The sequence below is a fragment of the Prionailurus viverrinus genome, chromosome C1, assembly GCF_022837055.1.
Source record: "Prionailurus viverrinus isolate Anna chromosome C1, UM_Priviv_1.0, whole genome shotgun sequence".
In the NCBI taxonomy this organism is placed as follows: domain Eukaryota; kingdom Metazoa; phylum Chordata; class Mammalia; order Carnivora; family Felidae; genus Prionailurus; species Prionailurus viverrinus.
Genome location: NC_062568.1, coordinates 140,441,878 through 140,457,741, shown reverse-complemented (window position 1 = coordinate 140,457,741; position 15,864 = coordinate 140,441,878).

The following is a 15,864-nucleotide window of genomic DNA, read 5'->3' as shown; positions in this document are numbered from 1 at the left end:
GCGCCCCAAAAATGCCAAATTTATCTTCATGTAGGTGGCATTCTTTTTTATTCAGGTTATTTCTATTACTTATATTTTTGAAATTATTGGGAATGGAATCTTACATAGATAATTATTATGATTTAACATTGATTAAAATAGCTTGTTATTGCTGGCATATAGACATTCTAAGAATACTTATTTTGTTTATTATTTCTTTATTAAACTCATTACTTTTGAAGTTTTTCTTTTCATCCTCTTGAGTTGTCTATATATAAATATGTCATTTAAAATAATGATGATTTTTGGCACTTATAGCTGTTAGGTGTTTCATTTTTATTTCATTGACTGGGGCTTATGAAATAATGTTAAATAATAGCACTTATAATGGGTATCCTTATTTTGTTTCTGACTTTTATGGGAATCCTTTAAGATTTCACTATAAAATATAGTGTGGTTCATTGCTTTAAGATAGACATTTAATAGATTTAAATAGATAGATTTTAGTAGTTTTGATATATAGATTTAAATTAGACCTTGAAAGAAGTAATATTTCTATTTATAAATGTTTTCTTTTTAACAACTAAGCCTAGATATGGAATTTTATTATACTGTTTTTTGTTCTATTTATATTTTCAAACATTAAACCATCCTTGCAGTTTTGGAATAATATCTACTTAATGATGTGTTGGGGGGCAATTCTTCATGGGTTTGTCACATTTCTGTATATTTTGTAAGCAGAGGCACAGACTGTTCTTTGTTTCAAAGTATATTTTCAAGGATAGAGATGGTCTTTCCCTCCAGAACAAAGGTCAGGTTTGCTTATAGCCTTGAAGATATAGTGTCTCCCCCTGGGGCAAACAGTAGGCAGGCTTACCGTCCACTACAACAAAGATAATGTCTCCCTTTGGAGTAATGGGCAGTTGCTTATTGTCCATTTTTAAAGATCCAAGTTTCCCAAGCTCAGGGATCCTCTTGTGTAATGCAACCCACTGACCGTGCGGGCACCTACCTGGGCCCACATTGCATCACCCCTCTGAGAATGTGGGGGGCACTGACTTTCCTACTGATGCTCAGGCTGCTTCCTGTGTAATAGAATCCTTTGTCTCTGACCCCAAAGTCTAAATTTCTTGCCACATGTACCAATAGCGGACTAACTTGTCAGCTTGCAAACAGGGTGGAGACCCAGCCCTTCAGAGTTCTTACTGTTTTTTTAAAAAAAATTTTTTTTTTCCAACGTTTATTTATTTTTGGGACAGAGAGAGACAAAGCATGAACGGGGGAGGGACAGAGAGAGAGGGAGACACAGAATCGGAAACAGGCTCCATCCAGGCTCTGAGCCATCAGCCCAGAGCCTGACGCGGGGCTCGAACTCATGGACCGTGAGATCGTGACCTGGCTGAAGTCGGCCGCTTAACCGTCTGCGCCACCCAGGCGCCCCCAGAGTTCTTACTGTTTAATGGAGAGTCCATCCTGTAGAAGTTTACTTACAAATTGGCACCTATACTCAGAAGTAGTATTCATTTGTAATTGTTTTCCCCATGCTATCTTTATTAGGTCTTATGGCTTTGCTAACCGTGAAAGGGATTTGAACATTTTCTATCTCTTTCTGTGCCAAAATGGTATATATCACGTGCAGATTAAAACTTGCAATGGCTGGTGAAATAGTTTTGACTGAGAAACTTTGTTGGAATTAACTTCTTTTTCAACTTGTTTATTCAGTTTACTCATTCTTATTAATTTTAGCCATTTGTATCTTCCCAGAAATCAGTGAATTTTGAAAATTTAACAGTATATGGTATTGTCTAATTTTGAAGTGTCCCACGTCCATAGTTATATCTCATTTCTCAGTTTATGTGTTGTTTTAAGCCCTTTCTCCTTTTGACTTTTTTCTATACTTGCCAGAACATGCTAGACTGTTATGTTTTTAATGTTGGCTTGCATTACTCTTTGCTTTTATTTTTGTTATTTATTTTCTTCTGCTTTCAAAAGATATGTTTTGTTTTCTAACTTCTTAAGTTTAGCCCAGCTTAATTCTTTTATTTGTGTTACTTCTGATCTAATAAAGCAAGTGTAGAAATCTGCTCTTGACTCTGAAAAGCATCAGCTCTGTCTTGTAAGACTTGCTATGCAATGTTCCAATAGTTACCACTTTCTACATAATTTGTAATCACAATTTTTATCTTTCCTCTGATCCAAGAGCTACTTATGCACATGCTTTCTAATTTACAAGTAAACAGTTTCCTTTTTAAAAACTCTTGTTACTATTTTCTAGATTGTTTCTTTACAGTTACAGAATGTAGGCTGCATACTTTTCCTTTATGGATTTTATCAATGTTTTATTTGTCTTCAATTGCACGATTAACTTGTAAAAATATTCCTCAGATGTTTTAAAAACATATTGACCCATGGATGGGCATAAACTTTAAATTATAGCAATTACATCAACTAACAGTTATTTGTTGAATCTTTATATTAGGCCTACTTAATTTATTAAGGAAGGAAAAGAGTTTCAACATTTCAGGTGTGTGTCTTTCTGTTTTTCCCTGGAAATCAAAAAGCTGTGTGCTGATAGAGTCTAATGGCAGTTGCTGGGTACATAATGGTTCCTACCTACTCCTCCTTTTGTTGTGAAGTCTATCTTTTTTCCGTACTCTAAATTTACAGTCTTTATTTTTTGTCTAGTGCCTTTTTGTCTTTTGTGTGTGTGTGTGCTATTAATTTTTTTATTTACACAAACCTGGTAGATCTTTACTTACCTTTTTCACTTTTAATTCATATGTACATTTTTAATCTCGCATTTGGTTGAATTTTGTTTCTTAACCCAAACTGAGAGTCTTGATCTTTTAATAAAGAACTTTAATTTGTTTATATTTATTTTCATAACTGACATTTTTACTTTTATTTTTTAATCTTATTTTATGCTTTTCTTTCTCTGCTTCTTTGCTGCTATCTTTTTTTCTTTTGTTTGATATATAGACTAGGAATACTTTGCTCTTTTTCCTCTTATGATTAGAATGTTTGCCTGTGTTTCCTTGAAATTTTAATTAACATATTTAATCCTATATTTCTTTACTCATGCCAAGAATGAAACAATCTATTGACCCTTTACTTTGTTAGATAATGAAATTAGCATGGATCAATCATTTTCTTGTTATAATGAAAACATAATTTTACTTTCAAGTACTAACCATGAGACAGCTTGGAGACCTTTGCTTAATTTTTGGAGCTGGTCAATGATGCTAAAATTACAAAAAAATATTCTAGGGAATCTTAGATCTTTAATATTATCTAGACCACAAGTATAATCAAATATATATTTTTATTCTTATACCACAGATCCCTATGTTTTCATGTAACCCTCTAGGCACAACAATGAGGCCATTCATCACTTATAGAGAACCCACAGTTTATCAGTGAAGGACTTTTATATATATATAGTACTTAATAAATATCTGATGTAATAGTCTAGATTTGAAGATCTAGAGGATGGATATGGCCTGGTTCCTATAATTTCTGAAGCTTATAGAGGAGGGTGTTAGGGTGTTTTTAAGGACTATAGTGTCTTTATCGAGCTCCCCATTTTTTCACACACCTCTTTCTGCCAAGGAGTTTAGCGTGCTTTGCAAGTTATAATGCAATAGTTGTCAAACATTTTGTAGACAATTTTAGCCCCATTTTGAAGAAACACTCAAAAAAGAATTAATCAAGATCACACACAATTTCTCTAAATTAGCAAATGATCCACATACATTTGCCTACTGCTTTGCATGATACTTAATTTTAGAAACGGTAACACTAGATATGTGACCACATGAACTTCAGCCCTTTTCATACAGTTTCACTGGTCCTTGGGTAAATTTTTGTGTTTACTATGATGGTCTGAATGTATTTATGCTTTAAAAATGACCCATTGTTTTCTGACTGGCTAGTGACATCCTTTCCAACATGCCTTTGGTTGGGCTTAACAATGTAAATAGCTAAAACTCATTTCTGGGTGTTAGCTGTTACTGTGTTTGTCTTTGGAATATCTTCAATCCATCTCATTCATGTGCAATTTTGTGAACTATTTGGGAATCATGTCACAATCCCAGCTCAACAAACCTAGCTCCTGGGGTATAGGTTTGATGCTCATGTACTGACCATATCTTGACCATACTTTTTCTTGACCTTGGGTGATTCTCAACTTGAATGTGACACCACTTCTAGGTAGGTCAATTCTACTGCTTTCTAGAACTTCAGTTTTAAAACTGAAGCCACATCCTGGGTGACTCAGTCATGAAGGGTCAGACTCTTGATTTCGGCTCGGGTCATGATCTCACTCACAGTTTATGAGTTTGAGCCCCACATTGGGCTCATTGCTGTCAGCATGGAGCCTGCTTCTGATCCTCTGACCCCTCTCTCTTAGCCCTTCCCCAACTCATGCTCTCTCTCTCTCTCTCTCTCTCTCAAAAACAAAACAAAACAAAACAAACATTAAAATAATAAGAAAAGAAAAGAAAAGAAAAGCCATGCTGACATCAATGTTTTTTTTCTACAGGGAAATCATTTGTAATGTTTTTCCCCCCGTCTATCTACCATGTGATGATATGCCAATATAGTCAAATATAGTGCACTAGAACTCAACCTTGCCAATGAACTCACTCCATTGAGCAGAGGCCTTAGTGTAGGTTTTGGTCTCCCTTGTGCTCCCAGGCGCGGTGACTTTGCCAATATTGCAAAGAGGCCTGACAAACTGAGTGTTCAAAAAATACAAATTCTTGAGCTTCAACCAGATCCACCGAATCAGAGTCTCAGGAGTCCTAAAATCTGAGTTTGGGAGCCAATTTAAGGAATAACAATGTTGCTGGATCCCTAATGGGAAGGACCACTCGTCTAGAGGCTCTGGAATCCTGCGGGTGTGTATGTATGTGTGTGTGAGGGGTACTAAATAGTAGCATCTTAGAATTAGAAGAAACCCTCCCAGCTCTTCTCTCATTTTGAGGGGAGGAGGTCTTGGCCCGTTAAGTGACATGTCTAAGTACACACAGCTGGTCAGTGGAGAAATGTGAAAAGCAAAGCGAAACAAGAACCAAATGTCCTGATTCTTAATCTAAATTCATTTTTTCTAAATTAAGCTATCTTGAATGTTTTCATAAAGTGTTTCCATTTATAAGTTCAATATTTTCCCCAGGAGAGAGAATTTAAATATAAGTTAAATATCTTCTTCCCCTGAACATTAGAGCAAAAATAGAATTTGGGAAGCAATGAGTTAATTGAACAGTATAGCTTTACCACATTAGTAGCTGGCAAATGTTAACTGATTATTCAGAAAGTCATTTGTGGTACAAGTTGATATCAGCAGAGGCTGGTGTGCTGAGAGAGGTTCAGGAACAGGAAGGAATTAGCACAGCCTTTGTTGTCATATAGGCTTAGGATCAAATCCTGATTCCACTGCGTGTTCTGGGCAATTGTAAGACTCAGTTCTAGATCTATAAAATAGATATGACATCTTCCTTCCATGGTTGTTGTTAGGTTAAATAAAATATGAATAGTGCCTGCTACATAGTAACTAATAATAATGAATTTCTCATTTCTTTTTGTTTGTTTGTTTGTTTCAAGTTTTTATTTATTTATTAAAAAAATTATTTAAACATTTATTCGTTTTTTGAGACACAGAGAGTGAGCGGAGAAGCAGAGAGAGAGGAAAAAACAGAATCAAAGCAGGCTCTCCCTCTCTCTGTCTCTCTCCCTCTATCATATATATATATATATATATATATATATATACCACATCTTCTTTATCCATTCATCAGTTGCTGGACATTTGGGCTCTTTCCATAATTTGGCTATTGTTGATAATGCTGCTATAAACATTGGGATGCATGTGTTCCTTCAAATCAGTATTTTTGTATCCTTTAGATAAATACCTAGTAGTGAAATTGCTGGATCATCAAAATCAGTTCCATTTTTAACTTTCTGAGGAACTTCCATACTGTTTTCCACAGTGGCTGGACCAGTTTGCATTCCTTCCAACAGTGTAAGAAGGTTTCCCTTTATCCATATCCTCGCCAACATCTGTTGTTTTTTGAGTTGTTAATTTTAGCCATTCTGACAGGTATCAAGTGGTATCTCATTGTGGTTTTGATTTGTATTTCCCTGATGATGAGTAATGTTGAGCATCTTTTCATGTGTCTGTTAGCCATCTGGATGTCTCTTTTGGAAAAATGCCTATTCATGTCTTCTACCCACTTCTTAACTGGATTATTTGGTTTGGGGGTGTTGAGTTTGATAGCTTCTTTATAGATTTTGGATACTAATCCTTTATTACATATGTCATTTGCAAATATCTTCTCCCATTCCATCAGTTGCCTTTTAGTTTTGTTGATTGTTTCCTTTACTCTGCAGAAGCTTTAATATTGAGGAAGTCTCAATAGTTCATTTTTGCTTTTGTTTCCCTTGTCTCCAGAGATAATTTCTCATTTCTTAAGTGCTTATTAAATTCCAGCCACTGGACACATTATTAAAATTCACACTAACACTATGAATGGGTGTTGTAATTATGCCCATCTTAAAGATGAAAATCTGGAGCTCAGAAATGTTCACTAACTTCCCTGGGGTCATGAAAGTATTAAGAAGCCAAGGTTGGAGTTCTACCCATCTTAAAAGTCCCTGATTTCATGGGTCTACTCTGCTGTCTTTCAATAAATGTCCCCATCCATCCTCACTCAAAAGCTAGTCAAGCACATAGCTAAGGAGCCAAAGTCAGGTATTAAACCAGTTCCTTCCTTTTGAATAAACAATAGCTACATGACCTTGGGTGAACTCTTTAATTGCTTCATTGGTTTCCTTATTTGTGACATGAAGATGATAATCTAGTTTGTAGGGTTGTTGTGAGGCTACCCCATAAGTAAGTCTCAATACTTCTTTTGCTTTTTACATACTAGTCAGTCTAATATTCTAAGTGAGAATGAATGCTGAGTCTTGTCTTGACCATGTTTGGGAAGATTGTACAAATGGTTGTCTTTAGTACTTTTCCTGAATTCAAGGTGCTGTCGCAGTAGAGGTGTTTGCTGGAGGGCAATGGAAGCAAAGGTCGGTTGCACTTTCAAGGGTTCCCTAGCCAGAGCTGGTCTTTCCCCTTGCAGAGAGGAGACCCTACTCAAGGTCTGTGACCCTGCAAACCTCGGACACTCCAGATGTTGAAGGGAAAGACGGGCCAGTATCTGAACAGCATCTTACCACCTCATTTGTGATGTGCTTGGCAAGCATACTTGCAGAGAAGGGGCTCAGCTTTATGGAGTTCTGACTGCTCCACCGGGTAGAGGCCAGCTCTACTGAGGCATTGAAAATGGAAGCCAATGCAGAGAGTACTGCGGGGATGCAGTGGCGGAGGCGTTGGGCATTCTTGTGTACTGTCCATTCAAATGATTTGACGTGTAAAAGCAGACGCTGCTAGTGATAACCACGGATAGGTCACACGTGTGTGTATTCACACGCTTTTAGCTTTCTTTCTGATACTAAATATAAGGAATGACCTTTTGAAGACCATCTTTATATATTTTAGCTCTCTGAAGAGTAACGACACTGTCATTAAAGACATGAAATCACTTACTGTATTTCATTTCAGTAACCTGAAGTTTGACAGTTCCCACACTCCCAGCTTTTCTAACAGAAGCAACGCTTCTGGCCTTCATAAGACTTTGTTCTTTGCCATGGAAGAAAGTATTTTAACTCCCCTTTATCTTCTTTCTTTACGCACACTGCGCTCCTCATCAAGAGCCAAGGTGAGGCAGAACCACGGCCCGGGGTAGGGTTTCTATCTTAAGCCAGCTGTTTCCTGACCTCTCCCAAGAGTTACGTGCTTGATGACATTAACTAATACCAGTTGTGCTTTACTTACCTAAGTTAAAATATATCTGCTATATGTCAATATTTTACTAAAATTGTATCTTTAAACTTTTATCGACAAACATTGCTTTATTTCAGTACTGAGTAAAGTCTACATTTATAGGACAGTAATCTTACATGCCTATAAATACCTGGGTGCATAGAAAAATCAGATATGTGATAAGTTAAACTTACAAAATTGACAAAGACTGGGTGGTTATTTGAATTGAAAAGGAACCCTTCACTTTATTCAAATATTTCCTTAAAAGTAATAATAATGTCTTTACATTTGCATTGTGGGAAAGGCTTTGCAGATGTCTTTCATATACATTATCTCATTTTGCTCCTCCCGACATTCCTGTGGACCAAGTGGGGGTAGTAACTATTATATGCATGCTTTATGGATAGGAGAAATACAAAGCATCCTTAGCACATTTGAAATGTAATTACCTTTACAAAAAGTCAACTCATTATCACTTTAGGATGTATAATCCATTGTGAAAACTGCCTACCATGTACGGTTAGTGTCCTGGTTATCTCTTGTTTTGTAACAAATTACCCCCAAACTTAGTGGCTTAAAATACCATTTTATTATATCTCACTATTTTGGGGGGTTAATAGTTTGAATAGGGGGTCAGCTGGATGATTCCTCTGTTCCTTGTGGAGCCAAATGAGATCACTTGGGGTACTCAGCTGACAGATGAACTGGTCTGGAAATTCTAAGATGGTTTCATTCACAAATTTAGTGCCTTGGCTGGAAGATGGATTTTGGCCGAGACCGTCAATTGAGTGTTTACATATAGCCTCTCCAACATGGTATCAGGGTAGTAGGGAACTCAAGCCTCCCAAAGACGTCATTTCAAGGGAACGTAAGAGGAGGCTGTCAGTATCTTAAGGCCTGGTTGGGTTCAACAACTGGCTTTACATCACTTCTGTCATACTCTGTTAATCAGAGCAAATCAGGAAGCTTACCCAGATTTAAGGGGAGGGGATATATACCCTACCCTCAAGGAAGAGGTATCAAAGAATTTGTGGCAATCTTTAATCTGCCACAGTCCATTCTTTGGCCATTGGTTATTCACATTCCTTCCCTATGTAAAAATACTTTCACACTCTCCAAAGAATCCCCAGATTCTCATCCATGATAGCATTGGAATCCAAGCAGCATGAAGATCAGGATCAAGATCCAGGATCTTGTCATCAAACTCAGGTACGGGTATGGATGAGACTCTTCAGGTGTATTTCTTTGAGTATGAGTCCCCTCAATCTGAAAACCTGTTAACTAAAGAATCAGGTCTTCTACCCACCCCCGCCCTAAAATGTTGAGACAGAGGTAAGGTAAATGCAATAGGCATTTTCATTCAACAATGCAGACACTGGAGAGCACAGAGCAGTCCCTAGCCTACAGCACTTCTGAAATCTCACTGGTCACATGTTGACATTCTCTGATTATGGCTAGGTTTGGCCTCCTAGAAATAATTATAACAACTAAAAAGGTTATTTTTTCACCTCGTATTTCCCTATCTCTATCACATCATATGTGCCTAAAATGAAAATAAAAAAAGACACTTTTAGCATTCCTTCCAGAAATCAAAATCTAGCCCAATCCACCAGTTTATTAGGTCTGTTTTTCATTGTCTACATCACCACAGGCCACAATGTTGCCCAAGTCTCCGCCACTTCATTACCAGTCACCCTTTCTCCCACCTTCAACAACAGTTACTGTCATATCTTCTGAGCATTCACCAACAGTCCTTTGCAGATCCCTCAAGCTTTCACTGACAGTGAAAGGTCTTTCCTCAAGGTCTTTCCGAAAGCGTTTGCCTGCTGTCTGGTTCCCAAACCACTGCCACATGCTTTTGGTTTTTATTATGGCAGCACTCTGCTTCCAAGTATCAAATTCTGTTCCCATTATCTACTGCTGTATAATAAATTATCCTTAAACTAAGTAGCTGAAATAACAACCCATTTCTATTATATCAGGTTTTTATTGCCAAGCATGGCTCAGTTCAGTGATCCTTCTGCTCTATCCTGAATTGAGTGAGTTCACTAAGTCGTCTTCAGCTGGTGAATTAGTTTGTCTAGTGGATTCAGGATGGCTTCCTTCATATGATGGCCATCATGGCAGTTTTGCCTGGAAGCTGGGGCTCAGCTGGGATGGTTGACTGGAGTATCTATCCATGGCTTGTCTAGCATGGCGGCTTCAAGGACTTCTTATATAGTGACCCAGGGTTCCCAGAGAGAGCATTCCAAGAGAAAGGATGTGGAAATTGTCAATTTCTTAAGCCTCAGACTTGGAATCTGGCCCAGTCTCATTTTTGCTGTATTCTGTCTACATTCTACAGTCACAGAGTCCACCCAGATGCAAGAGCATGGGAGATAGACCTCATCTCTCCATGAGAGGGCCGTCAAAAAAGTTTTAGTACTATAGGAAAATCATGTCTAATGTTTTGCATTTTGAATTATTTACTAACACTTATAGAACTGTCTGACTCAATGGACTACCTCATGATTAGGAATTAGATGTTCAAGGTTCTAGTTCCATTTTTCTCATTACTTGGCTGTGTTTGAGTCAAGGTAAAGAATCTTTGGGTTTCAGTTTCCATCATCAACAAAATGAAGATGAAGATAACTGTTGGTTCCCACTAGATCAAGGGGATGTTGTGCCTGTTTTTTTTTTTTTTAAATGGTATTCAAAAATGTACTCTCTAAAGTGCTCTAGGAAGTAGAATAACAAATTATTATAACTAATTGGACCATTACAAATTTACCACATTTTTCTTTCAAGAGAGAAAATTGAGTCTTAGTATTGCATAAGATTAACAGAGCCACAAAAGAACCTGGTTCCCCAAAACTTACACTTCAAACACGTAATCCCAGCCCTTGCATACGTTTCTCTTGTGTGCCAGGCAATGTACATTTTTTCACTGAATCTTTGCAACAGCCCTTTGAGGTAGGTGCCATTAGTAACATCTTAATCATGTTTTCTGAAACATTTTTGTTCTGCGGTTTAAATTCTAACACATCTTTTGCATATTTATACATAATACATCTTAAAAGAATCTAATGAAAACTTTACTAGAGTCTGTAGGGGTTTTGTTTAAATTCTATGGAAATCTTCCCTTTTTATTTTATACAAATATTCTTGCAAAATGAGATAAAAGGAGATTTATGAAGATATCAAAATGATATAACTAAGGGGAGAGAAAAAATAAAAGCAGCAGAAGAATTAGCAGAAGCTAGTTTTACTACAGAAGCCAGAAGGAAGATGTGGTTAGTACCATGCGAGGGGGGTGGGCTGGAGGCCAGGGCTCATGGCCTCACTTTGCTATTAACTAGGAACTAGGTGTGCAACCTTGAAAAGTTTCTTCCCTCCAAAAAGAGACCAATGTTTCTTTTTGTGTCAACTGAGAGGGTAGAACAAGATGAAGTCTAAAGCCCATCTCAACTTTAACATTATCTTATCACACCAAGAAAAGGGGTGAAACACTAAATAAACATAAATGTACCCCCCTATCAAGGATGGAAAGATGTAGACTAGAAGATAGGTTTAGGAAATGGAGAGAGAGAGAGAGAGAGAGAGAGAGAGAGAGAGAATGAAGGTATGTATAGAATTTTGACCTGGCAAATTATAAGTAGTAGAATGGTCCTAGTGACTAAAAAACAAATTAGCAAAGAAGGATATACATATGTATGTGTATTATATATATATGTATATTACATATTTTATACATATATATATTTTATAAATAAATCTCAAGGAGGTATATATATATATATACACACACACACACATATATATACACACGCTCAACCCAGCCATCAAGAATGGTAATTTGCAACAACAACAACAACAAAAGTTTTATTTACTCTTTCAACAAATGTTTGTTGAGCTCCTATGTTCCAGGCCCTATTCGGGGTATTTAGAGGACTAGTTAAGAAAAAATCTCTGCCCTCATGGAACTTACATCTAGGTTGCAGAAAACAGGTGCTAAATAAATTAAATAAGTAAAATATATGGTCTGTTAGATAATCATTTGTGCTCAGCGGAAGAATGAAGTGGGGAAGGAGGGTTGTACATGTTGGGAGGATTTGCGACATCAGATAGTGTGGCCTAGGGAGACCTCGCTGGGTAAAGATCTGACGGAAGTCAGCAAATGAGCTGAGGTGCTTTGTTTCCTGTTTCACGGAAAAATGAAAGCACTCGGAGGAGCATTGCAGGCAGAGGGGAGAGCAAGTGCAGAGGTGCTGAGACGGAGTATGCCTGATATGTTTAAAGAATAATGAAGCCAGTATAGCTGCAGTGGAGTCAATGAAGGAAAGGGCAGTAGCGGGGAGAACAGAGGAAAGGCGCTGGGAAGATGTTGAGAGCGGGGGGTGCCATCTGGCATGTTTTAGGGAAATACCTTTATTGCCATGTAGAGAACAGACTGAAAAAGGACAAGCACAACTAAAGGAGGAAGTAAGGAGGTCACTGCACTAACCCAGGCAAGAATTGATGGTGGCTCAGACTAGAATGGGAGCAGTAGAAGCAATGAGAAGTGATGGGATTCTGGATATATTGGAAGCTAGAATTAACAGGATTTGCTGATTAGTGGGACATGGAGTATGAGAAGGGAAGTCAAGGAAACTTCAAGAGGTTTTGACTTGAACTAAGAGTGGCCTATTGCTGAGTAGGAAAGACGATGGGAGGAGCAATCTTGGTGGTGGTGGTGGCGTGGAAGGGAGGCTATTGAAGTTTAGTTTTAGATGTGTCACCTGTTAGGTGCCTAGTAAGTATCCAATCCATGTGTGTATCATGTGTCATGGAGGCATGAGTGGATTTCAGGAGATGCAGGCTGGAAGTATAAATGCATTAGAGCCATGAGATTGGATCACCTTTCCAATAGAGTAAGCATAGGTAGAAAAGAGACAGGGTCCAAGGACTGAGCCTGGAAACTGCAATGCAGAACTGGGAAAAACATCAAGAGTAAACAAAGAAGAATGGCCAGAGAAGAAAGGATAAAACCAAACATGCAGAGAGTCTTGGAAGCCTAGTGGGAAAAAAAAAAGTGTTTCAAAGAGGAGACAGTGATTGTGTCCAACACTAATGATTGATTGAGATGAGGACCAAGAAATGACCACTGGCTTAGCAAAGCAGAGGTCTATTGGACCTTGATGGGAGTGGTGTCTCCAGGGAGATGCAGGTGAAAGCCTGACTGGGGTAGATTCAATAAAGAGTGGGAGGAGAGAAATTGGAGAAGAGAATATAGGCACTCTTTCAAAGGGTTTTGTTCTAAAGGAAATGCGAAAAAATTAAAGAACTATAGGGGAATTGTAGTGAGGGGACCTTTTACAAAACATACGAGACAGTGACACATTGAAACATTGAAGAGAGTCATCAAATCAAGAGAAAAGAGGCAATCGCTGGAGCAATGTCTTTTAGTAGGTGAGTGTTCTGAGATCCAGTGGCAAGTGGAGGAATTTGTCTTGACTAGGAGCATGGCAAGCAGAGAAGGTTGAGTACATGGGCACAAGTGCGGGTAGGAGGACAGATGTGGGGATAGAAGCTGAGTGACGTTCTCTTGAATACTGTCATTTTCTCAGTGAGCTAGCCAGAAAAGTCATCAGCCCAGAGTGAGAATGACAAAGGTGTTCAGAGGTTTGAAGAGTGGAGAGTGGTATGAAAGAGTTGTCTAGGGGAGTTGGAGAGTTACAGGACTAGGGGATATATAGTAAGTCTGCTGGAGATTTTCATAACACCCCTGAGGTGAATATAGAAGCTCTTGGTTTCCTGAAGTCATATATGATTGGTCCTTTTCAAACTGGTATTCTCAGAATAAGATACTCCTTGGAACACCAACAGAGTGGAGAAAGGAGAAAGAACAGAAGTTCATGAAAGTCTTAAGATGCAGCTGACAGAACATAACTCTTCTTCTAGAACACCACAAATATTTCCCTGGGATTTCTTTCCATAAGTCCCTTCTTCCTTCCTCTCCCCCAGGATTCCCTTCTTTATTTGTACTGAGATGTAGGTACATCAGTTACACATGGATTTCAAGGAGCAGAACCACATCCTGCTCTTTTGTATTGGTCAGTTTTTTTCTGTTAGTTTCTGGTAACAAATAATTCTCAGACAAGCTGGTCCTCAGAGGCTTCAACAATGAGGATTATTTTCTTTCTTGTTACATGTTGGCTGTAGGTCAGCTGCAGTTCTGTTCCACACATCTTCATTCTGGAATTAAAGCTGAAGGAGGAGTCCATATTTAGGTCATGCTATTTTCTGGGCAGAGGGAAAAGAGCAATGGTGGGATTAACCTGATGGCTCCCAAAGCTTCTGTATTGGAGTGGTAATTGTCACTTTTGCTCTCATTTCATTGGTCAAAGTTAGTCATAGGGCTAAGCCTGATGTTAATGGGATGGAGAAGTATAAACTGCTTTTAGGGTGGAACAAATAATTTTAGAACAATCATATAATTAGCCACAACCTGTTCCATATGTGGCAAGAGAAGTGTTTCTCAGGCAACACAATGGGTCAGATTGCTTCTTCTCAAACAGAATTGACATTTAGCTCTCAGGAGTAACCTCCAGGTGATGAGACACTTGTTATAAATTTCTGGGTGCTATTGTATGTGTGGCACTGTGAGTTAGATTATTTAGCTTTAGAATGTAGGAAGTATCTTACCTTCAGAGAGGCAGGTTACATATTTCATCATATATATTATAAGTATTATAATATTAAAATCAACCATGTCAAGGCTTATAAAATATATTTTATAAGCTGGGAAAGGGAGTTCCACCCAGAGCTGTTTTTTGAAACCTTCTCGTGTTCCATTACCAGTTATATCATAATATAAATATAATATAGGAAAGAGCTCTACCTGCAACTCAGGAAAATAAAAATCCAGGTAGAGAATTCCATTCCTTGTCTAGAAGGAAGAATTTTATAGCTTGGTAAAGAGCTGGGATATTTCTTCAAGACACTGTGTAACCAAGGTCTATGACTCAAGACTTCCCATGCCAGCTATGGTGTTCTGAACAAGTTGTTCAGAGTGATTGCCTAGCCATGGCCTCATAAAGATGGGAAACTTGAGACCAGCCACGAAGGCATCAGGTTGGCATGGATGCCTGGTGGGTTGGTTTAAACATTTCCATGTTTGGCTATTAACACGGAAGGAACCAGGGTCTGCTGCTGTTTGTTCTTTGGTTTCATTTTAGCGAGGCTTTTCCGCTCTGTTTATGAATATGTGATTCCGACAGCTGACAAAGGACATTCCAAGAACTTAGCCAGAGCCCAAATTGTGCACTGCTGTGGGAATTTCTCCTCACAGGTTTGTCCACTGACCCCGCTCTGGAGAAAACACTCAGGTAATGCATTCCCAATGGTGGCTTAGCTCCCATCAACTCACTGCTGGTGCCCTCCTTAGGGTGTTTTTCTTTCTTTAGGTTTTTATTTTGTATGTATTTTTTTTTTTCCTAGTCCATCTCAACCTCCCACTACAGTGATTTTAGTGTCCATGAAGGGGACCGGTAGCCATCCCTGGAGACCACCTTAGGTTTATTTTTAGTGTAGGCAGTTTGGAAAAATTACTTTCCCTTGCTGACTGCACGAGCACTGTCTTAACTCGGACTTACAATTCCGGACTTCTCACATCAGACTGAGACTGAGTGGGTAACCCAGGCCTTCATCTCAAAGACGGAGCAATCTCATTACAACAAGGATAAAAGATTTGCCAAGAGTTACCCAGACATCCAAGAGTGTTTTTATTTGGTCTGTTGGTTTCAGGTCTGTAAGATGTTTAATTGTGTAAAATTGTAAGTTCGTATGACTAAATTGGACAGATTGCAGGTAAAAACCCCCACTCCCTAAATCCCAATTGATCCCTTGAGCCAGCCATACTCCTTAAAAGTGTTATTATTACTATCAAGCTACATCCTCAAAAATTATTTCCCTTGGGAACACACACCTAACCCAGACAAAAAGATTACTGTTTTTTTTTTTCCTTTTACTCACTCAATACCCTTTGTCCCAGCTTT